The following is a 27,713-nucleotide window of genomic DNA, read 5'->3' as shown; positions in this document are numbered from 1 at the left end:
GCAATCCTCGAAAGTTCAAGCAAGCGGAACAAATCGAAAAAATTTCCATAAGAAAAATGGTTCTCACGAGTCTTTTTTTTTCAGGCCGTCAGGGAGATGCATCAGGCTTTGTGCTAAAAGTTACCTTAGAAACAGAGATGGAGAAATTTTTTCCAATACTACTAAAAAAACCACATCAAACGGGAAAAAACAGAAATTTTCCCCCTAATTTAAACTTTGAACTATTTTCCAAATTCCAAACGTTGCCAAGGACTTTCAATCAGAGAGAGAGAGAGAGAGAGAGAGAGAGAGAGTCAATCAGTATCTAATTTCATCTTGTGCTCAGCAACTGCCTTATTAAATGTGTTTCTCACATGCTGGCACATTATCATCAGATCCTGTAACTTGTCCTTCAAGACATCCTTAGCAGGCTCACCTGGCAAAACAATGAAAAGCAAATGCCGTAAAATACATGAACAGCAACCCAATCAAATGCGAATTCAGGATAATTATTAAACAAGACAAATCATGAAATTTTAATATATGGTAAGGAGACAGACATTGGAAGCCAGAGGTTTTAAGTTGAGTAAGAGTAAGACAAAATATATGGAATGTGGATTTAGTAAGCAACTAAGTAGTGATGGAAGTGTAGTGAAGCTTGGTGAGCGAGAAATACCGGTGGATGATTGTTTCAAATATTTGGGATCTATCATTCAAAAGAATGGAGAAATTGATGGAGATGTAAATCATAAGATATAGGTTGGGTGGATGAAATGAAAAAGTGCAACTGGAGTGTTGTGCGATCGTAGAATGCCATTGCGGTTGAAGAAAAAGTTTTATAGGATGACAATTAGGCCCGCTTTACTATATGGTACGGAATGTTGGGCTGCCAAGAGACATCATATTCAAAAAATGAGTGTAGCTGAGATGCGTATGCTTAGATGGATGTGTGAAAATACAATAAAAGATAAGATTCGAAACGGAAAGATACGTAAGAAAGTAGGCGTTGCATCAATTGAAAATAAGATGAGAGAAAATCGTTTACGGTGGTTTGGACATATTCGGCGAAGGCCTAATGATGCTCCAGTTAAAAGGATGAAGAAATGGGATAATATATTAGTTAAAAGAGGTCGGGGTAGGCCTAAGAAGACTTGGATGGAGACAATAAGAAAGGATATGAATGCTTTGAACCTCACCGAGGACATGGCATTGGATAAAAATGATTGGAGGAGAAGGATTCATGTGGACCCGAAATGATTTTTTTTTTTGGTTCATATCGCCGACCCCATTTTTTTTGGGATGAAGGCGTAGTTGTTGTTGTAAATAGTCTCATTAAATTGTCCACCAAAAAACAAACAATTACAGAGAGATACATGGGTAAAACATTGTCTCTGGAATAGGACAAATTATGAAACCATATGTAGTAAATATCCAAACCAACAAATAAACCATTATGAGACAGCATGCATGAAATCAATGCATCAAGAACCGGCTCCAACAGATATAACTTAAAAGGACCTGGGAATCCAAGGCAATTCACCTAAAAATCCCCACTATGGCGAAGCAACTTTCCCAAACAATGGACCTGATTCACCTGAGAACTGTTAAGGTTTCAAGAGAATAATAGTACCATCATAAACAATCAGTCAGTAGACAGAACATAGCCACTGGACGCACTTGAAAACCTTGAATGCTTGCTTCTGGAGCTTGAAACCTTTGTTTCTTTCACACTTTTCAAACTTTAGGAGAAGCTTGCTTTTTTTTTCAACCCAAAGAAAACCGCACACAGCACAAAGACCTGGTCACGCTGGCTCAGCCTGCCATACCTATGGTTGTTGTGCTGGCAGCGTAAAACTCCAAGACTAGGATCCCTACCCCAAGGCCTATGCTACGCATTATGAGAATCGAACATTGACTGCCCGTCTAGCAGCCAAGGCCCCACCCCACTACGGCAAAACCCCTTGTGGGAGAAGCTCACTTTTGAAAATGAAAAGCTCGTTTTCTCTTAATACAACTCTGAACCCTTTTTTTTTTTTGTTGGAAATGGGCTCTAATATTTATAAGAGTTGCATCTTAAATCTAAGCACATATGACAGGTATTTCAGTTAAATTTTCTTCTACTCTTTTATATATTGCTTTCTACTTCAATTGTTGCTTATTAAGCACTTTCCACATCTTATATTTCTCTTGCACTTTCTTCTCGCTTCATGTTGTAAAAAATTATTTTTCAAAATAATTTTACTGTTGTTTTAAAACTTGAATTGATGTGGTTTGCAAATATATAAAATATCTTTATCTCTATCATAACATTTCTTTTAGTAAAACTTCTTTTTGTCTTTTTGTGAGCATTTTTTTTTACTTCGGCTTTGGGTTGCACAATCATGACTCTTGGAATCCGAGAGAGGTGACCGTTCTAAAAGGGTGCAGAGCTGAACATTGAGCGATGAGATTGTCCTATTCTAAGGATAAATATGAAAGAGGGATCCAGTAGGCCAAAAAGGCTTCTCTCATCGCCAATAGTACTAATTGTTGCCTTCCAAGGAGTGTGTAGAAGAGGGTTGTCAATCGGATAAGCGAGAAGCGATGCGAGAAGTGAAGCACTTTCAAAATTTTAGAAAACCGAAAGCGAACCAAAAATCATCTCAAAAGCGATCTAAAAAGCGAATCAGAAGCTACATAGAGAGTGACGGGGAAACAAAAAAAGATAAAAAAGTAAAAAAAACAAAAAACAAAAAAAAAAAGAGAAAGTGAGAGAAAAGCGGGCTTCCCATTTAAAAGAAGCTTGTGTTTTAGAAGCACCACATTTCAGGCTTCCAAAATGCACTTCGGAGAAGCGCGCTTCCCAATATGGTATGGTGCTTTTGGTAACCCTGGTGTAGAAAGAGTGGTCTTTTAACAGTTATACCCTTGTACATTTTATAAAAGTGTCAATCAAATGGACAAATCCCATGCAACACAATATCCTCTCTTCCTTCGCCTATAACATTCTTATTTTATCATAATTTTCAAATCAATTTCTGCTGCCAGGTTCCTAGGTGCCATGTCTCTCAAATGCAGTAAATAAACACATTTATTAGTTCTTGACACTTGTTCAAATTCAAGGCTACGCGCTTACGCTTTGAACGGTCGTGCAAGCCAATTAAAAGCACAATAAAAAGGTTAGAATGTTGTATCCTCAAGGTAGGCATCATAATCCCTTAAACTTAGGTGAAGACGAACATTACCTTAAAGAAAGTGATCGATGTAATACGTCTTATACCAGTCTCTTTGTTGGTGAATTGTCTTCCCACAATTCCATCCCTTGATACAAATTTTTACTACTGTTTAAAGTAGTACTTAAGAATAGCTACTACAACCCTTTGAAAGCACATTAGCCATTGGCAACAAAAGTTGATGTTTAGATTAACAGATTTGGAGATTGCATGTCTTGCATGATCCATATCCGATGAAACCTACTACACCAAATCCTTCTCTTAATGTAACTCCTACCTCATCCACATCATTAATTGAAGCACCAAAGAAGAAATGGCAGTGTGATGACTACCTAGGTCAAGGTTACATTCTTAACGCCCTCACCAATCTTTTCAATCTCTGCTCAAGCATGTCAATGGTGAAGAATCTATGAGATATTGGAGAATAAATATAAAACCAAGGATTATGACAACCGGATTTTTTTTTGTGAGTTCATAAATGTCGATAAGCCAGTTCTAGCACAAGTGCATGAACTTTAACTTAGATGACACCTTTTAAGTTGCTGTTATTATTGGTAAATTACCTAAGTCTTAGAAGGATTACAAAAACACTCTCAAACATCGTAGAAAACCCATGACTTCAGAGGAATTGCTCCAACAAGTAAGAATTGAAGAAGAAATTAGACTTTGTGACAAGAAAGGTGTAGTTGAGCAAACCTTTAGGCTCTTTTTGGGAACCTGTGTTGGAGGGAGTTGCAAGGAGTCGGGGGAAGTAGAACTACTGAAATTCAAGAAAAATGGATTTGGGAGGAGTTGTGCACTCCCACTTTTGTTTGGAAGCATAAACAACTCCTTTAAGGATTCAAGCTTGCAACTACTCTTGATTCCTCACCATGTTTGGGAACCGTAGCATGCTATTTGGGCAGAGCTAGGGCCTATAAATTAGGACTAAGCTCGGCCCGAAACTGGCTGCGGCTTGGCTTGGCCCGTATGTATATATATTTTCTATAATACACACACACACATATATATATATATATATAATATATACATATATATTATGTATGTATAACATAAAATATAGGATTTATTGAGGTAAAATCCTATTTTTACTAAGGTAAAATAGGTGAATACAAGATTTAATGAGGTAAAATGGGATAAAAAATTTGAACCATTGGAAATTTAAGAACTCCCCAGAATCCTTGTGATTCAAGGAATTTCAAATACCTCCTCTTTTTAACCCTCTATTTCAGAACCCGTGTGGGAGGAAATTGCAAGGAATTTGGGAGAGTAGAACAATCGGAATTCAAGGAAAATGGATTTGAGAGGAATTGTGGACTCCCTCTTTTGTTTGGAAGCATAAACAACTCCTTCAAAGATTCAAGCTTGTAACTACTTTTGATTCCTCATCATGTTTGGGAACCGTAGCATGGTATTTAGGCTAAGCTAGGGCATATAAATTAGGCCTTAGCTTGGCTTGTATATATATTTTCTCTAATTTATATACACATATATATTATGCATATATAACATAAAAAATTAGGATTTACTGAGGTAAAATCCTATTGTTTATTGAGGTAAAATTGATTAATATAAGATTTATTGAGGTAAATGGGATAAAAATTTTGAACCATCCAAAATTTAGGAACCCACTGGAATCCTTGTGATTCAAGGAGTTGCAAATACCTCCTCTTTTTAAGAGGAGTTCAAATGGGTATTTTGAAGGAGTTGGAGTCGGCTGATTGTGAGCCTAAAATGTCGACTCCCCCCAACTCCTCTCAAATGGCAGCCAAATCTGTAAGATAAGTGCCACATCAGATAATTGTCACTGATAACACAACAAATACTCTGATAACATGCTCCCAAACAAAGCCTAAGAGGAGTTCAAATTGGTATTTTAGAGGAGTTGGAGTCGGTTGATTCCCAATAAAAAATATAGACTCCCTCCAACTCCTCCCAAACATCTGTCAATTACCCATAATCAATGTCACATCATATAATTGTCTCCGGTTACATCCCAACTCCTCCAACGACAAGCTTCCAAAGAGAGCCTTAAAGCTTATGTAGTAGAAAGTAGCTTAGATAAAAAGCCTAAGCATGCCCATTTTAAGTATCTTAACAGGCTTAACAAGAATTTGAAGTTTAAGAAAGACAAAACAAAGGTAGAGCATATTATGTTTGTGGCAAGAGAGGGTATATGGACAAAAATTGCTTTTATTGCAAAAAGAACAAGAGTCAAGCCAAGCCACAAGAAGAAAAGTTTATGGTCATGATCTTTGAAGTTAATATGGTAGGAGAAAAAAATTGAGTGGTGGGTGGACTCTAGATCAAGGTTGCCAAACTAAGAAGCAGAAGCGAGAAGCAAGGCATTTTAAAATTTATAGAAAGCGAGAAGCAATAAATAAATTTGAAAGCAAAACAAGAATAAAAAATGAAGCAAAATGGGAACTGAATAGGAAGCAAATAGAAACTAAAATAAAACTGACTATTATTATATTTTATATTTTTCAATGTAAGAAATAATTTTTGTCAAAATCTAACAATAATAGTTAACAATTCGGAGAAAGCACATGGGGAGTAAGTGGAGGCATGAGAGAAAGCACACGAAAAACATGAAAAAAAATGTGAGAAACATATAAGAATCATGGACGAAACATATAGGAAGCATGAGAGAAGCGTGGGAGGATCAAGATTCCAATGAAGTTTCGGAAGCGAAGAGTATTGTGCTTTCAAAGTGATTTTCTGAGAAGCGTGCTTCCCACTTAGCTAAGAAGTTTCCGGTAACTCTATTCTAGATCCGCTAAACATGTACCAACAATAGAAATTTGTTCAATACATATGAGCTAGAGGAAGATGCCTACAACTTATTTATAGAAAATTCATCTTCTGTGAAAGTGGTTGGAAAGGGAGTGTGGGTTTGCCTTCCACCTCTAAGAACATCCTCACTTTGAGAGATATGTATCATGCACCCAATGTTCCAAAGAACTTGGTTTCAAGATATTTATTGAATAAAAGTGGATTCAAACTTGTATTTGAGTATGATCAATATACTTTCCAAGAATGGAAAATTTGGTGGCAAAGGATATGCCACTAATGAAATGTTTAAACGTAATATAAAGAATGAGAACAATCATTTGGCTTATATGGTGTGTGAAAATTTATCTTTATTTCATGATAAATTATGACATGTGAATTATGGATTTATTAGTAAATTAGTAAACGAAGATTTGTTGCTTAGTAATGTCAATAGCTTTGATCATGGAAAGTGCAAAATAGACCATAATGTAAAAGTAATAATTATTTTATAACCTTCATAGATGACCATTCTAGATACACGTGTACTTGATAAAAGGTGGAATTATGGGGAGATAATTCACCAACAAAGAAAATGGCATGAAGCATATTACATTGGTTGCTTTCTTCAAAGTAGCATTCGTTTCCCACTTAGGTATTGTTTGGATGACACCCAAAAGCCAGTTTTAAACTGGTTTTTGGGTGTAAACTGAGTTTTAAGCCCAAAACTCAGGTTTTAACAACTAAATGGAAAAAGACACCCCTATCTGGAGGCCTCTCCCCAACTCTCTCTCTCTCTCTCTCAAATGTGAGAATCTGGCCACTTTTTGGCCAGTCACTGGCCGAACTGGACTGCTCATGCCTAGCGGTACCAGTCCGACCATTTACCGACCGGGCATCTTCCGGATTTCAACCTTTTTATTCTTGCTTTTTCATGAACACCAGTCATTTTACGGCCGGTGGGTGTTACCCTTCTCGAGAAAATGGCTGGCAATCATTTTTTTAATTTTAGCTATGCCCAAGCATTTTCAGACCACCCACCGGCCAACAAATGGTCAGGTGTCGCCTTTCCCAGGCGACACCATCCTGGTCATTTTCCAGCCCGTGTGTGACCAGATCTTTTTTTTTCAGTTTTTTTGTTTCTAGTAATATTCTGACCAGTGGGTGGTCGAAAAATGGCCATGCTCTATTTCTTTATTTTTCCTCTTGTTTTTTTAGTTTTTGATCATCCAAACATTCTACCCAGGTAGGTTTTTGGCAAACTTAAGCAAAACCTGGGTTTCTCACACCCATGTTTTGCCCCGTCATCCAAACGGTTCCTTAGGTGCAAAGGGTTATGTCGCCTACCTGGTCCTCAAGGATACAAGGAGCCAACACCTTTCTTACATTTCTAATTGGCTTACAAGACTGTTCGAAGCTTAAGTGCATATGCCACAGAATACTTAATTAGCTTTGAATTTGAATAAGTATTAGCAACCAATAATTGTCTCTTTACTTCAGATGAGAGACATAGTAATTGAAAACATGACAAAAAAACATATTTAAAAAATATAGTAAAATAAAAAAGTTATAGGCAAAGAGAGTATATTGTATTAGATGAGATTTGTGCACTCGATTAACCCTTTTATAAATGTGTAAGGGTATAATTGTCAAAAGACATCACCCTTTCTATGCACCCCCTTAAAAGGCAATAGTTAGTTCTCTTTTCAAATGGTTACAAGAGAAGCCTTTTTGACACACCAATCAACCCTCTAACTTCCAAATTCATCAGTAAAATAGGAAAATCTCAATCCCCAACGGTCCACCTTGCATCAAAGTTTAAAATACATCAAAGTTTACCAAGGTTTCGGAGTGAATTAAATCTTGAACTCAAGACTTTTGGTGAACCCAATATATCATACATAGTATTTTAAATGTTCATGCAGGTGTTTATTGAACTTGGCATATTGCAGCCTCGTGCTTATCCCCAACTGGTAGATGCTCTAGAGATTGCCCAAGCCTCATAGGAAGTGGCCCCACTTCCAATTGTACACAAGTCAGTCCATTAAAAAAAACTTGTAACTAAAGGTTCTTTAGTCTTGTAGGCCTATGGACTTATTAAGAGAATTAATTTTATCTAATTTTCTTTTAACTTATTTTCCTTTTGAATCTAGGTTTTGGAATTTTCAAGAACTTTAGGTACAGTATGTAGGTTTTAACCTCATTCCTTAGAAGTTTGATATACTAAATTTTTTATAATGCCTTGTCCCAATGAATCGACTAAATTTTGGTCAGATTTGATACAACTCAACGGGTCTGAACCCTGACCCGTGACCCGATATGAACAAAAGCACGTCTTTTCACCTTCCCTCAAGTTATGCATGGTTTTGAACCATGAACAACTTGCCCTTTAACATCCAAAACCTATCTTTGGTCAATCCTTTTGTGAATATATCAGCTACTTGATCAGTAGTTTGTACAAATTCAGGTTCAATCTCCTTCTCTTCTACCTTTTGTCTCACAAAATGTTGATCTATTTCGATGTGTTTGGCACGACCGTGATAAATGGGATTGAAAGACATATTGATGGCAATTTAATTATCACATAAGAGAAGGGATCGAGAGATCGATTCTCCCACTTCTGTCAGTAAGTGCCTAATCCATGTAGCTTCAGCAGTGGCGGCTACCATTGACTTATATTCTGCTTCTGTACTTGATCTAGCAACATCTTTTTGTTTCTTACTACTTTAGGATACCAAATTCATCCCAACAAATACACAGTAGCCTGCCGATCTGCGTTTATCTGGATCTCCTACCCAGTCTGCATCAGTATAGACAATAATTTCATGTGCATTTTGCCCATTTGTCCCTTTTCTGTACAAAAGATCATCCCCAACAGTTTCCTTCAAGTACCAAAGTATTCGTTTAACCGCTTCCATATGCCCTTCACACGGCTCATGCATGAACTGAGATACCTAATTTACTGAGTAAACAATATCAGGTTGAGTGAAAGTGAGATATTACAACATGCCGATTATGCTACGATATTTTGTAAGATCCTCATATAGATCTTCATCTTGAGAACTAAGTTTCTGATGAAGAACACTAGGAGTTTCCAAGGGTTTGCATTTTTTCATGCCTACCTTGTTGAGGACATCAATAGTGTACTTATGTTGGGTGAGAGTCATTCCTTCAGAAGTATTGTCAACTTCAACTCCAAGGAAGTATCGTAGTTTCCCAAGATCCTTCATTTTGAATCTCTGATTCAAGAGATACTTGACCTCCTCAATATGAACTTTGGATTTACCTGTGATGATAATATCGTTTACATATATCAATAGCAGAGTAACTATGTCTTGGTTCTTGAATATAAACAAGGAATGGCCAAGGAGAGATCACTTAAAACCATATTTTTGTAATTCAAGAGAGAAACTATCAAACCAAGAACAGGATGCCTGCTTCAACCCGTATATCGCCCTTTTTAATTTGCATACATATTTTGTAGGATTGCCTTCTGCATATCCAATGGGTTGTTCCATGTACACTTCCTTCTTCAAATCTCCATGTAGAAAAACATTTTTGACATTAAGCTAACTAATTGTCCACTGATGTTCAATAGCTAAAGATAGTATGACTCTGATTGTCCCCATTTTCACAATTGGACTAAAAGTCGCATCATAATCTTGTCCTTGCTCCTGTATAAATCCTTTGGCGACAAGTCTCGCCTTGTACCATTTTATAGTGCCATTCAGTTTGTACTTTATTTTGTACACCCATTTTAACCCAACTACATTTCTGTGAGGTGGTCTGAAACAATATTCCAGGTACTACATTCATGTAGAGCCTCCATTTGTTCATTCATTGCTTTAATCCATCTTTTAGAATTTGCTGCTTGAGAAAATGTTGTGGGCTCATCTTCCTTGCCCAAAGCAGTTAGAAAAAGTTAAAAGTCCAGTGAAAAATTTTCATAACTGACCCATCTTTCGATCAGATGACAAGAACGGGTGGATCTTCTAACATCAAAAGTAGAAGTAGATATAGAGGGTGTATCCATTTCCTGATTAAAAATAGTGGGCGCCTCTCTTCCTCGTCGAGTATAAACAAAACCTTTATACCTTTTTAGATCCAAAGATGGCTCTATACTCTTCTGTGCAATCAACCTATCAGCAGGCATAGTTCCTTTATCCTTTTGATCACAATATAAAGAACACATATTATTAGTACTAGAAAAAAGTTCAAAATTCAACCAAGGATGATAGACCTACTCTATAATTTGATTCAGAAGAAGTGATGGGTTGATGATCAAAATTTAATTCATCGAAGATAACATTTCTTGATATTTTGATGTGCTTCCTCATGGGATCATAGCACCTGTATCCTTTATAGTTATCTACATAACCCATAAACCTGCACTTCAAAGCCTTGTCCTAAAACTTATGTCTCATTGAACCTATCAATATAAACATAACATACACAACCAAACACATGCAAATCATGATAGTTGGGATGAACTTCAAACAGGGAAAAGTAAGGAGACTTGTTCTTCAAAATAGTCATAGGCAATCGATTTATCACATGGACTGTTGAATGAAAAGCTTCTGTCCATAGAGTAATCAGAAGATTACTATCATGTATCATACTCATTGCACTCTCAACAATATGGCGATGCTTCCTTTCAGCAATCTCATGCTGCTGAGGTGTACGAGGGCAAGACACTCTTCTACTTATTCCATTACCTTGAAGAAAGTTAATAAAGTCACTTGAAAAGAATTCACCTCCTCCATCACATTGGAAGCAGAGAATGTTTTCAGAAAATTGATTCTTGACAAAAGAGTGAAAATTCTGAAACAACTTGAAGATCTCAGACTTGTGTTTCATAAAAAAAATCCAAATATAACGAGAATAATTGTCAACAAATATAAGATACTATCTAGTTCCAGATACAGGGGTAGAGCCCTAAACATCAGAACAAATAATCTCAAAAGGTCTTGAAACTCTTTTATTGATAGAATGAAAAGGTAAAACATGACTTACATAAGAGACAACTAGAATATTTGTTGTCATTAACATTTATTCCTAAACTAGACTTAGGAATGAGGTTATTTGAGACAAGCTTCTCAATGAAACTACTACTGCAATGATCTAAAAGACCATGCCAAAGATTTGGCTTATTGGATTCAAAGACATTGAAAACACATATAGGAATCACTGAAGATGACTATGAGGAGAGCTTTAAGTTGGGGTCAACAGGACGAACACGAGTAGAAGGATCTTCTTGAAAAACATACATATTGCCTTGTCGTTTTCCTTTAGCGAACGCCTCCCTCGTGTAGAGATCCTTGACAAGAACAGAAGAAGTAAATTCAACTGAAACATTGATATCATCAACAAGCTTAGAAATAGAAACAATGTTTTTCTTGATGTTAGGAGCATAAAGAACCTTTGAAAGACTGAGAGAGGACTTTGACATAGGTATAACAGAATTTCCAATATGAGAGATAGAATGGAGGGATCAATCCCGTGACTACTATTTCTACCAATGTAAGAAACAATGTTTAAGAGCTTATCAGTATCACTAGTAACAGAGTCGATGCCCCAGAGTCAACATACCAAGTACCATGCTCATTCTGTTTCAGATTTAATCTTGCCAAAGCTGACAATAGCAACTCTTTTACTTCTCCACTGGCCTTTGAGCTATCTGTTCCTCTCTTTGCTTCAGTCTGTGTTGATTTTCCTTTATTTAGGGGATTGAACAAACAATTAGCTTTAATGTGCCCATTTTTATTACACAGAAAACAAGAATTGGCCTCTGTCGCTATGAGTTGGGAGGTATGTTGGGTGTAGGTAATAGTCCACGACCTCCTTGTCCATTTCTTCCTTGTCCTCGCCTTCTCTTAACATCATAACTTCCTCGTCCTCATCCATAAGCTACTCCTGTGGCAAGGCCCAAATTGTGAAGCTTAACATAGAGATTCCCACTGGCTCCTCTAATGACTCAGTCACTCTTAGTCGTACAGAGTATGAAGAATTGATATCTCACTGCCCTTCTAGTTCGAACACAGTTACTCATATTGCTGATGTTGCTTGCTCCATAGGTGAAGGATTAAATCACCAAGGTAGTAGATGGATTATTGATTCAGAGGCCTCTAGACACCTATATGGGTCTTCAAAAAAATTTTCCAAGCTAGACCCCATGGGTGAACATCACAAAGTTGTTCTTGCCAATGGGAGTTCATCTCCCATTGTGGGACAAGGAAATGTTTTCATCTTTCCGTCTCTTCAGTTGACAAATGTGCTTCATGCTCCTTTCTTTCCTCAAAATTTATTGTCGGTTAGTCGTATTTCAAAAGAGCACAATTGTAGAGTGATTTTTGATCATTTGTGTTGTATGTTTCAGGATTTACTGACGGGGAAGAGGATTGGTGGGGGCTATGAAGAAGGAAAAGTCTACTATCTTCATCAACTACTGGGAATCGTGCATGCCGTGTCTGAGACATCCTCCAGTTCTTATCAATGGCACCTTCGTCTTGGTCATGTGCCATTGCCAAAACTTCGTTGAATTCTTCCTCAAATTTCTCCTTCTGCCTCATTCCAGTGTGAAGCCTATCAGTTGAGTAAACACCACAGAAGTTCGTTTCCTTCAAGTCAGAGTCCATCGAGCCAAAGATTATTTGAGTTTCTTCACGTTGATATATGAGGACCTAGTAGAGTTCCTAATAGGTCCCAGTGTCGTTATTATTTAGTCATTATCGATGATTTTTTCAGATTGTCATGGGTATTCTTAATAAAAGACAGATCGAAAGTTCCTACGATCCTTATGTCCCTCATTATTGAAATAAAAACTCAATTTGATTCTCTTGTCAAAATCATTCGCACTGACAATGCTCTTGAGTTTAAAACCAATGAGTTACTACTATTTTACAAGAATCGTGGCATTCTACCTCAAACTTCTTGTGCCCATACCTTCCAACAAAATGGGGTAGCTGAAAGGAAGCACAGACATCTTCTAGATGTTGCTCACAGTCTTATGCTACAATCATGTATGCCTCCTTCATATTGGGGAGATGTCATTCTTACAACTTGCTACCTTATCAATAGCATGCCTTCATCCTCGTTGGGAAAACAAATTCCTGTGAAAATCCTATATCCCAATGCACCTCTTTTCTCGATCTCTCAAGGTGTTTAGGTGTGTGTGTTTTGTTTATAAACTAGGGCCTCAACGAGACAAACTATCGGCTCAAGCCATAAAATGTATCTTTGTGGGCTATCCAAAAAATCAAAAGGGGTACAAGTGTTATGATCCCATTGCTCGTAGAGAGTATGTCAGTGCAGATGTCTCTTTCTTTGAGTCCATTCATTTCTTTTCAAGTACTGCCTCCAGATTACTATGTGATCAGGGTGATGCTATGCCATTACCTATCCCCCCTCTTCCTTTGGAGTCAATTCCTACAAGCTTTCCTACCCCTCACACTCATTCACGGTATCATGATCCTCCTCTGGTATACTCTCGTAGATCTCCTCCGAAATCAGAACATACACTACCTTCTTCCACAAAAGTAAGTCCTCCAGCTACCATGACTGAAGCATCTATTGTGGATGATAATTTGCCCATCGCTATCAGGAAAGGTAAACGGCAATGCACCTTACATCCCATTTCTAAGTTTGTTACAAATGCGAGTCTTGGGAGTCACATGAAGCAGTTCATCATAGCTCTATCTACTGAATCTCTACCACTTAATCACCATCAGGCAGTCGTAGACCCCAAATGGAAAGTTGCTATGCAATATGAGATGGAGGCCTTAATTACACGGAACACCTGGGAGTTGGTCACTCCTCCGGTTGACACTGATATTGTTGGGTGTAAGTGAGTCTACACCATTAAGTACAAGTCTAATGGCTCAATTGAACGGTACAAGGCCAGGTTGGTGGCAAAAGGGTACACCCAGACGTATGGAGTAGACTTCTTCGAAACGTTTTCTCCTGTGGCATGCCTTGGTACTATTCGGCTGGTAATATCAGTGGTTGTCCATAATGGATGGAGCCTTATGCCAGTTGGATGTGAAGAACACATTTTTGTATGGTGATTTGTCTAAGACAGTGTATATGCAACAACCTCCAAGGTTCGAGGTTCAGGGGGAGTGTTACAATGTATGCAAGTTAAAAAAAGCAATATATGGTCTAAAGCAAAGTCCACGTGCATGGTTTCAAAAGTTGTTTGAGAGCATGTCCTCTTAGATATTTCCTGGGTATAGAGGTGGCTCGAAACCGTGAAGGGTTAGTTCTATCACAGAGGAAGTATGTACTTGATTTGTTACAGGAAACAAGAATGTTAGGAGCCAAACCTGCTAACATTCCAATGGATCTTAAACTGCACATGTTTGAAGAAGCAGAACCTGTTGACAGTAGAAGTTCCAGATCTCTAGTTGGCAAACTCTTGTACGTTACAGTGACAAGACCAGATATCTTCCTGGCAGTAAGAAAGATTAGCCAGTTCATGGATAAACCAACCCAAGTACATTGGCAGGCAACAATGATGATTCTCAGATACTTGAAGTCTTCTCCAGGTAAAGGACTACTATACAAACCAAGCTCATCTCTTGATATAGTTGCCTATTCTGACGCTGACTATGCAGGAGACATTACTTATAGAAAGTCCACTACGGGGTTTTGTGTGTTTATAGGTGGAAATTTAATAAGCTGGAGAAGTAAAAAGCAGACAGTAGTGGCCCGATCGAGTGCTGAGTCAGAATATAGAGCCATGGCTCAAACTTCAGCCGAAATGATATGGGTTAGATCTGTTCTAAGAGATCTACATGTACAGATCTCAATGCCGATGGTACTGAAGTGTGATAACAGAGCAGCCACCTATATTGCAAATAATCCAGTGTTTCACGAGAGGACGAAACACATTGAAGTCGATTGTCACTACATAAGAGATCTAGTACAGGCAGGACAAATCTCTACCTGTCATGTTACTTCAGAGGATCAAGCTGCTGATGTGTTTACTAAACCGCTTGCTAGTGTGGGCTTTCTTAGATGTTGTGACAAGCTGAGCATGATAGACATATATGCTCCAGCTTGAGGGGGAGTGTTACAAAGGAAATATACTTTAAGTTTTGGTAGTAGTATGTAATTAGTGAAAAGTAGAGAGACTCTGTTTGTAACCCATTATTTACTAATTCCTTTTTAAGGAGGGATTAGGGTCTAATGAGAGGACGGCGAGTTTCCCTCTTCTCTCTCCTTCTCTTTTCCCTCTTTTCTTTTCTCGGGTTTCCTGCTGGTGTGTGTGGGTGTCATCTGGTCGCTAGATCTTGATCTAGCAACCAAGATCATCAATGTAATGCCCCAAATTTCAAACTTGCGAACCTTTTCAGAAAATCAGGCAAGAGACTAGAAATCTCTCTTTCCTTCAGAGTTTGTTTATGAAATCAGCGGAAGATTTTTCTTTGATAAATCATAAGGCAAACTGACAACTTTAGGCACGTTAGCTAATAGAACCAAAACTCACAAGATTCAGATATCCTTAGGGAAATCCGATACAAACCCAAGCATCCAGGACGCGAGCTAAGAGCAGAAAGGAGTCTTGAAGCCATTTTGCAATCGCGCCATCGCCCATAGAGTACCTAATCATCACCTGTAATCATAGAATGGGTTAGTTTCGCGTAAAACTAGTAGGTGCACAAGAGAGACTACAAGAAACTGAATTAAGTACATTTAATTCAGTAGGCTACGCAGTTTAAAGCAGATATGCAGTTAAACAGGTAAGCAAATGCAAGCAAATGAATACTGCAAACGCGTAAGTAGTACAAGCGAATAAGTGGTGCGAGCGAGCAAGCAGTGCAAAGCAAGTAAGCAATTTAAAGCAAGTAAGCAGTGCAACTGACCAACACAGCATACGATCCATTTGATCGTAAGCTGTGAACTACTATGCAACAAGCTTGTTCTCGTTCCTAGAACGAGGTCTCTGCATCTAATCACCATCAGGACATCGTTTGTCACTAACTACTTCTAACAAACGCTTTGTCCTGAACAACCTTAATCTATTCTCATCTCTCAAAACCTTACGCGGCCAACTGCCACCTGTTATGACTCACTAAGGCGTCATACTTTCTAAAAAAAGCTCACCCTTCCGTAGAAGGTCCAAAACATAATAACTAACTCAAATCGCTAACGATCTGATTCTCACATTAAGTCCTGCATGTAATCATGCTAAAACAGAAAGCCGAAACTATGAATTTATAGTTGGCTATCACAAACAATCTCAGGAGATCGTCACAGCTCACCATAACTTTTTATGGTAAGCAAAAACACAAGATCCACATCAGATCGCTCGGTCTGAGAGATATACGACCGGACAAGGAATTTCCGCGCTAGAGGTATACCTGATCTTGGACCATACACTTCCTCACAGGAGTTCACCGACTTTGCGGTTATCCGTTCGTGGACAGTGTACGTCCTCACAGAGATTCTACCGCTCTAGTCGGATCACTTGATCTTGATCATACATACCCCCACAGCGAACCCTTTAGGAAGCGGGTACCCAACAAATGCCATATCCAATGAAAATCATTGCGATACACGCATCAACACAAATGACCATTCTCAGGGTCGATAGCCACTAATACAAACAACAAGATCAACGCCGGATCACCTGGTCTGGGAAATGTATAACCTCACAAGGAATTCCACCCTAGATGGTATACCTGGTCTTGGACCATACACTTCCTCATAGGAGTTCACCGCCTTTGCGGCTACCCGTTCGTGGACAGTGTACGTCCTCACAGAGATTCTACCGCTCTAGCCGGGTCACCTGATCTTGATCATACACGCCCTCACAGATAATCCTTTGGAGATCAGGTCCTCAACAGACACCCTACTCGGTGATACATGCATCAATAATCGACTGCTCTGAACCATCGACCGCCTCGGGGTCGGTAGCCACAATATGGGCACAAGCATGCATATCAACAATATGCATTGTATCACTTCACATAGAAGCATATAATCCTACGCATCGTGTTATTGCCACAAGGAATATTGCAATCCTCAAATAGGTCCTCAAAGCATGTGTAAACGACACATGAGAACACACAGATATGGCAATTCAGTTGATTCTATGGGCGAAGGGTAACTAACTCTACCCGTCAGCCAAACAAAACAACTGAATAAGACAAGCACTCATAACAATGCTCGTAAAACATATAATTATCATAAAATGGCTCAGTCCATCAACAAGTAATTAAATTAATCGTAAGGCATAAACCATTGCATCACAAGCCATTCATAAGCAATCATACGGCAACAGTTATATCACAATATGTAAGCAGCTTATAAGACAAACGGTCACATCGATTCTAGTTGCCACCAGTTCGTAGATTACGAGTTGTATACAATCACATCAATCATAAGAGATGCAAGCCAACAAGTGGCAGGGGAGCAAAAGCCCCTGCCGAGAAGGTGGGCCGACACAGGGAGCTCTGCTCCCTGTCGGCGAAACAAGAGGGACAGGGGGAGCAGAGCTCTCTGTCGACACAACAAGTGACAGGGGGCAGAGCCCCCTGCCGACGAATGGCGACGACAGGGGGCTCAGCCCCCCTGTCGGCCGATCCTGAGAAAGGCAGGGGGTAACCCCCTGCCGATGAGAGGCGACAGCAGAGGGCTCTGCCCCCTGTCGGTCGACCCCTCACCGTGAAGAAGAAGTGGAAGAGGAGGCGGAAGGAAGGGAAAAGAGGGGAGATGGACGCATACCTTGGGTCGCCGGAGCGGAAGGCAGTGGCGGGGGGTCGCCGGCACCTTCGCAGCAGAGAGGGAAGGAGATGGCTGGCACCTGAGGTTGTCGGCTCCCTGCAACACGCGGGATGAAGGCGGTTGCCGACGGCGAGTCACCGGCGTCGGTGGCCGCAGGGACGAACGGGGGGGGGGGGAAAGAGTCGGTCGGGGGAGAGAGACCGAGAGAGGAAGAAGGGAGTGGGGGGTTCTCTTTGAAACCCCTGCCTCCCTGTCTCAAAAACACGGGAGGCGGTGCCTCCATTCGGGTTCGGGTCGGGTCCGGGTCCGGATCCGACCCGAATCCAAACTTAAATTTTTTCCCAGTTTATTACAATCAAGCCTATTTCAACAAATCTAAAGCCACTAGTGGATACATTTACATTACTGGTGAAGGTGTTGTTGCATGGAGACCTGAAAAGCAAACATGTATTTTTCATTCACTAAGAAAACAAAATTGATTGCTTTGTCATCAGCATGTAAGGAAGTCAAATAACTTAAAATTTTATTAATTGATATTTCACTAGTTGAAAAGCCTTTACATGCCATATGCATGCATTGTGATTGTTAACCGACGATATTGAAAGTCAAAAGGTTTCTCTTATGACCATTTAAAAGGAGAACTAAGGCATACACTTACACCTATGCCACAGGGATTCGACTAGCAGGGTGCCGCACCCGCATCAACGCGACGCGATGCGGGTGCGGCACCGGGTGCGATCAACGCACCCAGGGTCATTTTGGTCCAATTTTTTGGACTTAAATTTTTTTTTTTGCCAAGATTTTTGCTAAACAAGGAATGTTTGTAGAGCAGGTAGTTAAGGAAGTTAATTGGTGTCTCGAGGAGGATTCAGAATCAATGTGGAATAAGATAGCGGGTGGTATGAAAAAAGTAGCTAAGGAGGTATTGGGTGAGTCTAAAGGCGGTGCACCACTAGGTGATACATCATGGTGGAACGAGGATGTCAAATTAGCTATTAAGGTTAAAAGAGAGTGTTATAGAAATCTAAGTAAGAGTCGTGATAATGAGAATTTGGAGAAGTATATGATAGCAAAGAAGGAAGCTAAAAAAGTTGTTCGAAATGCGAGGGCTAAGGTATATAAGGAGGTTTATGACAAGTTGGATACCAAAGAAGGCGAGAAGGATATTTATAGGCTTGCAAAGATGAGAGATAGGAAATCGAAGGATTTGGGTATGGTTAGATGTATCAAAGATGAAACGCAAAGGGTTTTAGTCAAAGATGAGGAGATTAAAGAGAGATGGAAAGATTATTTTGATAAGCTATTTAATGATAGTCATGCTCAAGATCTTGGAGACTTCTCCATTCCTTTTCATGAGATAAATCGTGACTTCATGCGCAAGATTCAAAAGAAAGAAATTGCAGAGGCTTTAAAGAAAATGAAATCAAGAAGGGCAGTTGGCCCAGATGGTATACCTATCGAGGCTTGGAAATGCTTGGGAGAGAAAGGTTTAGAATGGTTGACAAATCTTTTTAACTTGATTTGGCGAACAAATAAGATGCCTAATGAGTGGAGGAAGAGTACTTTGGTGCCTTTATATAAGAATAAGGGTGATATACAAGATTGCACAAACTATCGTGGTATAAAACTCATGAGTCATACTATGAAACTTTGGGAGAGGGTGATTGAGTCTAGGTTGAGGAAGGTTGTCATGATATCGGAGAATCAATTTGGTTTTATGCCTGGAAGATCAACTATGGAAGCTATACATCTTCTTAGACAACTTATTGAAAGATATAGAGAGAGGAACAAAGATTTGCATATGGTTTTTATTGATTTAGAGAAGGCATACGATAGAGTACCTAGGGACGTTCTCTGGTGGACAATGATGAAGAAAGGTGTTTCTCTCAAGTACATTAGTATAATTAAAGATATGTATGAAGGAGTAGTAACCAATGTCCGCACTTGTGGAGGGGTGACAACCGATTTTCCGATAACGGTTGGGTTACATCAAGGATCTGCTTTAAGCCCTTTCCTATTTGCGATAGTGATGGATGAGCTTACGAGATCAATTCAAGAAAATGTACCGTGGTGTATGTTGTTTGCTGATGATATTGTTTTGATTGATGAGTCTAGAGCTGGGGTTAATGCTAAGTTAGAATTATGGAGACAGACATTGGAAGCTAGAGGTTTTAAGTTGAGTAAGAGTAAGACTGAATATATGGAATGTCGGTTTAGTAAGCAACGAAGTAGTGATGGGAGTGTAGTGAAGCTTGGTGAGCAAGATATACCGGTGAATGATTATTTCAAATATTTGGGATCCATCATTCAAAAGTATGGAGAAATTGATGGAGATGTAAATCATAGGATAAAGGTTGGGTGGATGAAATGGAAAAGTGCTACTGGAGTGCTGTGCGATCGTAGAATGCCATTGCGGTTGAAGGGAAAGTTTTATAGGACGACTATTAGACCCGCTTTACTATATGGTACGGAATGTTGGGCTGCCAAGAGACATCATATTCAAAAAATGAGTGTAGCTGAGATGCGGATGCTTAGATGGATGTGTGGAAATACAATAAAAGATAAGATTCGGAACGAAGAGATACGTAAGAAGGTAGGTGTTGCACCCATTGAAAATAAGATGCGAGAGAATCGTTTACGGTGGTTTGGACATATTCGGCGAAGGCCTAATGATGCTCCAGTTAGAAGGTTGGAAAAATGGGAAAATATATTAGTTAAAAGAGGTCGGGGTAGGCCTAGGAAGACTTGGATGGAGATGATAGGAACGGATATGAATGCTTTGAACCTCACCGAGGACATGGCGTTGGATAGAAATGATTGGAGGAAAATGATTCATGTGGAAGACCCAAAATGAATTTCTTTTTTGGTTCATATCGCTGACCCCAATTGTTTTGGGATGAAGGCGTAGTTGTTGTTGTTGTATGTCACAGGGATTCTCCAACTAGGTGTCGTACCCACACCCGATGCGGTCAACCTGACCCTGGGTGAAGTCAACGAACCCAGGGTCATTTATGTGCAACTTTTGGACTTTATATATATATATATATATTATTTTTTATATATATTTTTGCCGCACCCCGCACCCGCACCCATGTGACATAGACTTACACATTTATAAAATGGTCAATTAATTGGACAAATCTCATCTAACACAGTGTACTCTCTTTGCCTACAACATACTCATTTTAAGATATTTTTCAAACTTGTTTTGTGTCAAGTTCCTAAGTACACACTCTTATATGCAATAAAGAGAAGACTCTCATGAACAACAAAATCCCTCCTCTCAAGGTCTGATATGGCTCTCATACCATATCAAAGTTGAACATCAAGAGAGAGAGAGAGAGACTATGGAGACCAAATGAGAAGAAACTTCACTAGCTAAGAAATGAGAGACACAACAAAAAATAGGGTGACACTCTAGCCTCTAACTAGGGCTGCATAACGAGCCGAGCTAGCTCGAGCTCGGCTTGCTTGAGCCCGACTTGGACTCATCCAAGTAAGTAAACGAGCCAAACTTGAACAAAAGCTCAAGCTCATTAATTATAAATGAGCCGATCTTGATCAAGCATTTGAGCCCGATTAAGCTCGGTTAATATAGTTATATAGCTAGTTTTAGAATATGTAGAATTTTGTTAAGTAAAAGGCACAAAAGAAGGATTTACTGAAGTGGGTAGGGCGTTAGACATTTGTGTTTGGGGTGGTGAGTTTGAATCCCTTCCTCTACACATTCAATTCAGCATGAGCCAAGCCAAGTTCATACAAAAGGCATTTAAGCTTGGCTCAAACTTGAACATGTAATTTTTTGCACAAGGCAAGCTTTTTGAGCCTAAGCTCGGCTCGAGCCTGGCTCATGTGCAAGTCTACCTCTAACAGCCATTACAAAGATGGAAGAAGATAGCCCTTATGATTCAAAAAATTGACTCTACAGCCACATATATACAAATAAACAAGAATACCTATATACCTATATATATACAAGAGGGGTAGCACAAGCTAAAATACAATACAATATCACATATCTCAACAATTGATTCCTAATACTTTATCAAATTCAAGGCTAATCAAGTGTTTTGTGGCATATGCACTTATGCTTCTAACAATCGTGCAAACCACTTAGAAGTTCAACAAAGAGGCTAGCTCATTTTATCCCTAAGGTAGACGTCATAATGCCTTGCACCTAAGTGGGGGACGAGGACTACCTTAAAGAAAGTGACCAACATAATGCATCTCGTAACAGTATCTTTGTTGGTGAATTGTCTCTCCAAAATTTCATCTTTTTATACAAGCTTTTACTGCACATGTTTCTCGCACTCACTTGTTACTCTAGTAACTATGAATAAAAATAAAGATAAATAAGTATGTGTGAAACTTTTGGGGCCAAATTATGGTTCAAAATTCAGAACTCAGGTGACTTAGCTATAGACTTGCAATTTGCCTTAGTCAAAGTTAAGAGTTGCAATAGCAGATGGTCAAGATATCCAAGCTCGTGTAACCACATCCAAGTGAACCTGATTTGGCTGCTTGAAGTGGTATTGGCCAGTTTGAAACCCTCTTGTATCATAAAAGTATACTGGATTCCAGGACTTGTTCAATGTGGGAAACTAGCTGGAAAAAATCCACTTTAGTAGACAGAATGAAATCTTCTTAGCTGTGCTCAATTGTGGCAAATTTTTTCTATGAAACCCATTTGGTATGATATTGAGAAAAGTTCTCCCAACTATAGACACGAAGAAAATTTTGTTGGGCAGGTACAAAAGGGAACTCCATGTCAAATGCACATGCACAAAACATATGAGAAAAGTTTCCTTGAAAAAATCATCATAGGAACCCTTGTACTATCCTGTGAAATGTTCCCTTCCAAACATGACCACTAGCATGCTTGTCCTGCAAAAGCATGACACATGATGCCAAACTAACCCTAGGCATGCCAAAACATGTCACAGCCAAAATCAAACACATCAGACACAATCAACACCACACACATATATATATGGGTAATACATCCGTGCTAAATATGGCATGGTGCTAAATGAATAATTTTAATGGGTTTCTGGTGTTTTTTTTTTAAATTCCGACCATACAGATGTGTTAAGCACAATTGATTTACTAGAAATCGACACTTGAATCACGCATTTTGGATGGGAAAAATGGTATTTGGAGCCTCAAAAATTTATGAGAATTGTAGGCCGTTGATTTTTGAAACCTTACAAAAACCTATCCATACATTGGAATCAAATGCTCCAAGAACTGATTCTTATAAAAACAATCATATAGATCACAGCTGTATGGTCAGAATTTCGAAAACACCCCAAAAATCTAATAGCATGTTTCTTTTAGCAGCACCTTGTCCATTTAGCATGAATGTATTACCCATATATATATATATATATATATATATATAGAGAGAGAGAGAGAGAGAGAGAGAGAGAGAGGACTCTCTGATCCGTTTGGAATAGATGGTTGGTGTAAGTCCTTCCCAATCGATTACTCTCTCTCACATAAGTGAATCGGACTGGACCAATCAGATTAAAATATAAAGCCAACCAAACAACAACAACAACAACAACTACGCCTTCATCCCAAAACAATTGGGGTCAGCGATATGAACCAAAAAAGAAATTCATTTTGGGTCTTCCACATGAATCCTTTTCCTCCAATCATTTCTATCCAACGCCATGTCCTCGGTGAGGTTCAAAGCATTCATATCCTTTCCTATCATCTCCATCCAAGTCTTCCTAGGCCTACCCCGACCTCTTTTAACTAATATATTTTCCCATTTCTCCAACCTTCTAACTGGAGCATCATTAGGCCTTCGCCGAATATGTCCAAACCACCGTAAACGATTCTCTCGCATCTTATTTTCAATGGGTGCAACACCTACCTTCTTACGTATCTCTTCGTTCCGAATCTTATCTTTTATTGTATTTCCACACATCCATCTAAGCATCCGCATCTCAGCTACACTCATTTTTTGAATATAAAGCCAACCAATGAGATTAAAATATAAAGCCTGCCGGTTGTTTGAACCCTTATATTCACACGATTTTCTGATGGATGAGGAATGCTGTAACCACAAAATTCCACCCTTGGACTGCAAAAAGAAAAAAGAGCAAACAAGAGAGAAACTTACAATTACAGAAGGAGATTTAACAAACAGCACACGCACTTCATTTTCAAGGACCGCTGGTCACATATAAAATAGATCTCTTTGACTAAATTATAAAAATTTAGAAACATAAAGCAAATAAACAGGATACATATTACATACTATCTGAAGGCACTCAGTCAAGGCCTAGAAACATAAAGCAAATAAACAGAAGGGTACATATTACATACCATCTGAAGGCACTTCAGCCTGTGTGACTAAGACTAATTTCATGTTTGAATTTGCTGTCACATATGCAAACCAAGTGCATCAATTAACAACTGCATATATCTCTTGCTCTTGTTTTCTTCGTACTGTATATCATACTTATCATAAATAAATATATTTACATCAATCATGTTCCTCAAGCAGGTATCTTGAGCTACCCCTGATTCCCTGAATTAATTATTGGAATAAGATTCATGGGCTTAATTTTGAATTGATTGAAATTTAAAAAGAAAAAATGACTCTTTGAAATTCAAAGCATTATTTTATCCTTTGGATGAAGAGCTACTCAATGATGACCTTCCATGAATTCACCTATATAAGCCATGGCTAAGGTTGCAAAAATCAGAGCTTGAATATTGGTTGTGGATCACCATGTATTCAAGTGAAAGCAATCATAACTATTACTCCAAGATCTGGTGAACAAATTATCAGGTAACTTGCCGGTCTCTGCATAAGATCAAGTAAAGATTCACTTCTCCATTTGACTCAGCTAATCGTGTCAACTCCATTAATTAGATCCACTTGGTAGGAGAAAGCATTATTGAAAAAGACTTGTCCAGCATTTTTGTGGCCCAAGTAGGGTAGGAAAAGTTGATGGTTAGATTAGTTCAGTACAGGGACAACATGCCTTACACAACCAAATCAGTTTAATGACTCAACCTTACTCATGGCTACTACTAATCTAAAGTATCCTTGAGAAAATTAGATCGAGGCCTAGACTAGTTCAGGCTACCAAAAAAACTTGTCAGCCTGCCATGATTGAACTCGGGTTTGGGAGTCCAACTTGACAGAAAGAAAACTACATACTTGGTAGAAGCATGAATTACTACTTGCACACATTCTTTCATAGTTCAAAGCAAAATATTAATGGCCCTTATTGAGAGGCCACACATAAACATCCTCGTGATTAAATGCACACTTACTGAACACCATCATGAAAAACAAAAACCATGCATCAGTTTGGGTTTACAGAGAGAAAAAACACTTCAGATTTTAACATAAAATGGTATAACAATAAACAAGTGACATGTGCAGTGCATTAAACACGAGCAGATTCCATAATTATCATCCACCATGATTGAGGAGTTCTTTGGCTAACAAAATACAAGACACACGAGTTTAGGCTATAGTGACCAACATCAGCTGATTTTATTGTAATTTGTTTCATTCTAAGGGGATTTCTTAAGAAAAACTGCAAAATGCCATAGGAAAAAAGAAATAATAAGTTAACCTGTTGTAATAATATCACACTGGTTTTCTAAGAATTAAAAAACACAACTTATTTGGTTTTTAATACTGAGATTTAATTAATAAAATCCACTTGATTTTAGATTACAACAACAACAACAACTACGCCTTCATCCCAAAACAATTGGGATCGGCGATATGAACCAACAAAGAAAATCATTCTGGGTCATCCACTTGATTTTAGATTATCCAAATAAAATTCATTGTTGATATTATCAAAAGAATCACAGCAGTAAATATGGCTTAGACCAAAATTTGATATAATATTTCCAATTATAGAAACAACAAATGGATAGCTGTTCAAATTCCAATTTTCTATCAATAAATAGCATGTTCAGTGTGAAATTGAAATCACAGACCAGCAAAATGAGAAGTATATCTTGCGGATAATATGAAACATGTTCACAGAAAACAACAGATGAGATGACCATTCTTAAGGTATAGCTGACTGACTATTTCAAAGTTCCTTTACGAATGTGCATGACATGGTTAAAACAAAACTTCATTTCCACAGCTTTCACTTCCATAAAGCAACAGTCCAAAAACTTGTTATTTTAAAATTTTGATTGGATAGGCATTCATATGCACAAAGTCAAGAGACATATAAAGCAAAACAAATGTGAAGCAACATACATGGGTAGCCTGAAGATTCATGTGGCATTGATTTTAGTATATAGAAAAAAATAAAGAGATTGCAGAACAAATGCAAAGTTTAAAAAAAAACACAACACTTAAACCACAGATTTCAGTAGCAAATCTCAACAAAATAAACAAGTGATACATAGCTAACAACTAGGTAAAACTTGAAGGCAATTACTCTTGATTCAGGACAAATCTGATAGAATTCCCCAGAGTATGATCTTCATTCGTTAAAGAAAACGTGGATGATCTTAGTTCAGTAACTGATCCGTATTCCATTAACAGCAGCACACTCTGCATACAATCAACTAGATCAAAATGGCATTTATCTTTCCCTCAAAAGTATATTGTAAGATATACAAAACGTCTACACAAGAACCATAAAAGACTGTTAGCTAAAACCCCAAAGATCTAATAGCCATAAGGAATTGATGCAAATGTGACTTGTTTAAGTGGATCCATCTAGGGATGTAAATTATGGTTTGGGACAGATATCCGACAGACTGAATCCGTTTACTCAGGTTTGGTAAGAAAAATTTAATCCAATAGTAGGCTTGGATTCAGTTTTGCACTTTAGAATCCAATCAGATTCAGAGATGGATTCAGGTTCCCAAGATGATCCCATCGGGTTCTTGTTAATATTTCTAAAAAGCCATCCACAAGGGGAGTTGAACCTGAGATGTTCCAGCATATATGCCTTACATGTCCAACCTAACCACCTAACCGCTTAGAAACCTGCTTTAAGTAAATGGAAAGTTATTTATGATAAACATGACTCCGACCGAAAACACCCTCGTTAAGCAGGTTTTGGTTTAGATTTGGTTATTATTTCAAGAGTCGGATTCTGCTTATGTTTTTCCATATCCGAGTTTGAATCTAAATCTGACTCTGAATATGGCATATCCCATTAGGTTAGATTCAGTAACACCCGCATTTGAACCGAAACCGACCCCTTCACATCCAAAAACAGAAACACAATAGAAAAGAAAAAGATATACAAACAAAGATGTTAAATTAAGAATAACAAAAGCAGCTCTAGAGAATTGAAGCAGAAGTGTTAACTGGGTATATCCAAGCACCACCCAAGTAGGATTGCTACAAACACCATAATCATAGACTACAAAAATAAATAAGGTTTTACACACGAAAACATGCAAATAAGATGTAAAAATCTCATAATAGCAACAAAAGCAGCTCTAAGAAAATGAATGCAAATGAGATGTGTAAGTAGGAGCATCCAAGCACACATAAACTAGGATTGAAAGAAACACCACGAGCATACACAGCAGAAAGGAAGAAAATTTACACGCAAAGGCATGAAAGCAAGAGGTATATAATTAAAAAGAAAAACAACAAATCTATCAAAATCTCATAAACTTCTCTTTTTTTAATAAATAAAGTAAAATGATAAAGAAAAACATATCAATAACAAGATTAAATACGAAAATATTAACATTAATGGATCAAAAACTCATGAAAATGACCTAAAATTAGAAGGTAGAGCATCGAATTTTAGCTCAACTTGATCCAAAAAAAATCTACTGTGTGCTAGCCTTCTCGATGAGATTCAATATAAAACACTAAAAAATAAGAGAAAAAAAGAAATTTCATATTCTTCTTCTTACCTCGGAGTAAACAAGAGAGAGAGAGTATCAGGTCACCGGAAATCGCCCAAAAAAGGGTGCCCTCGCCGGAGGCAGATCAAGTGTGTAGGCGTTGGAGGTCACGTGCGTGTGGGATGTGCGTCTCGGCGTTTGGTCCGG

General features: G+C 38.4%; 1 long non-coding RNA gene across 1 annotated transcript; it reads right to left on the bottom strand.

Moving 5' to 3' along the window:
• Window positions 1-14: 14 nt before the first annotated feature.
• On the bottom strand, window positions 15-27,713 carry LOC149848361 (uncharacterized). Its single transcript, XR_016428548.1, has 3 exons — window positions 27,576-27,713; window positions 26,129-26,244; window positions 15-415 (listed from the first exon to the last, which is right to left on the bottom strand). It is a non-coding gene; the product is annotated as an uncharacterized LOC149848361 (long non-coding RNA).

Source organism: Nuphar pumila, chromosome 1, assembly GCF_984573655.1.
Source record: "Nuphar pumila chromosome 1, dmNupPumi1.hap1.1, whole genome shotgun sequence".
NCBI lineage: Eukaryota > Viridiplantae > Streptophyta > Magnoliopsida > Nymphaeales > Nymphaeaceae > Nuphar > Nuphar pumila.
The sequence above is the reverse complement of the archived record's forward strand: the minus strand, read 5'-3'. Positions and strand labels throughout refer to the sequence as shown.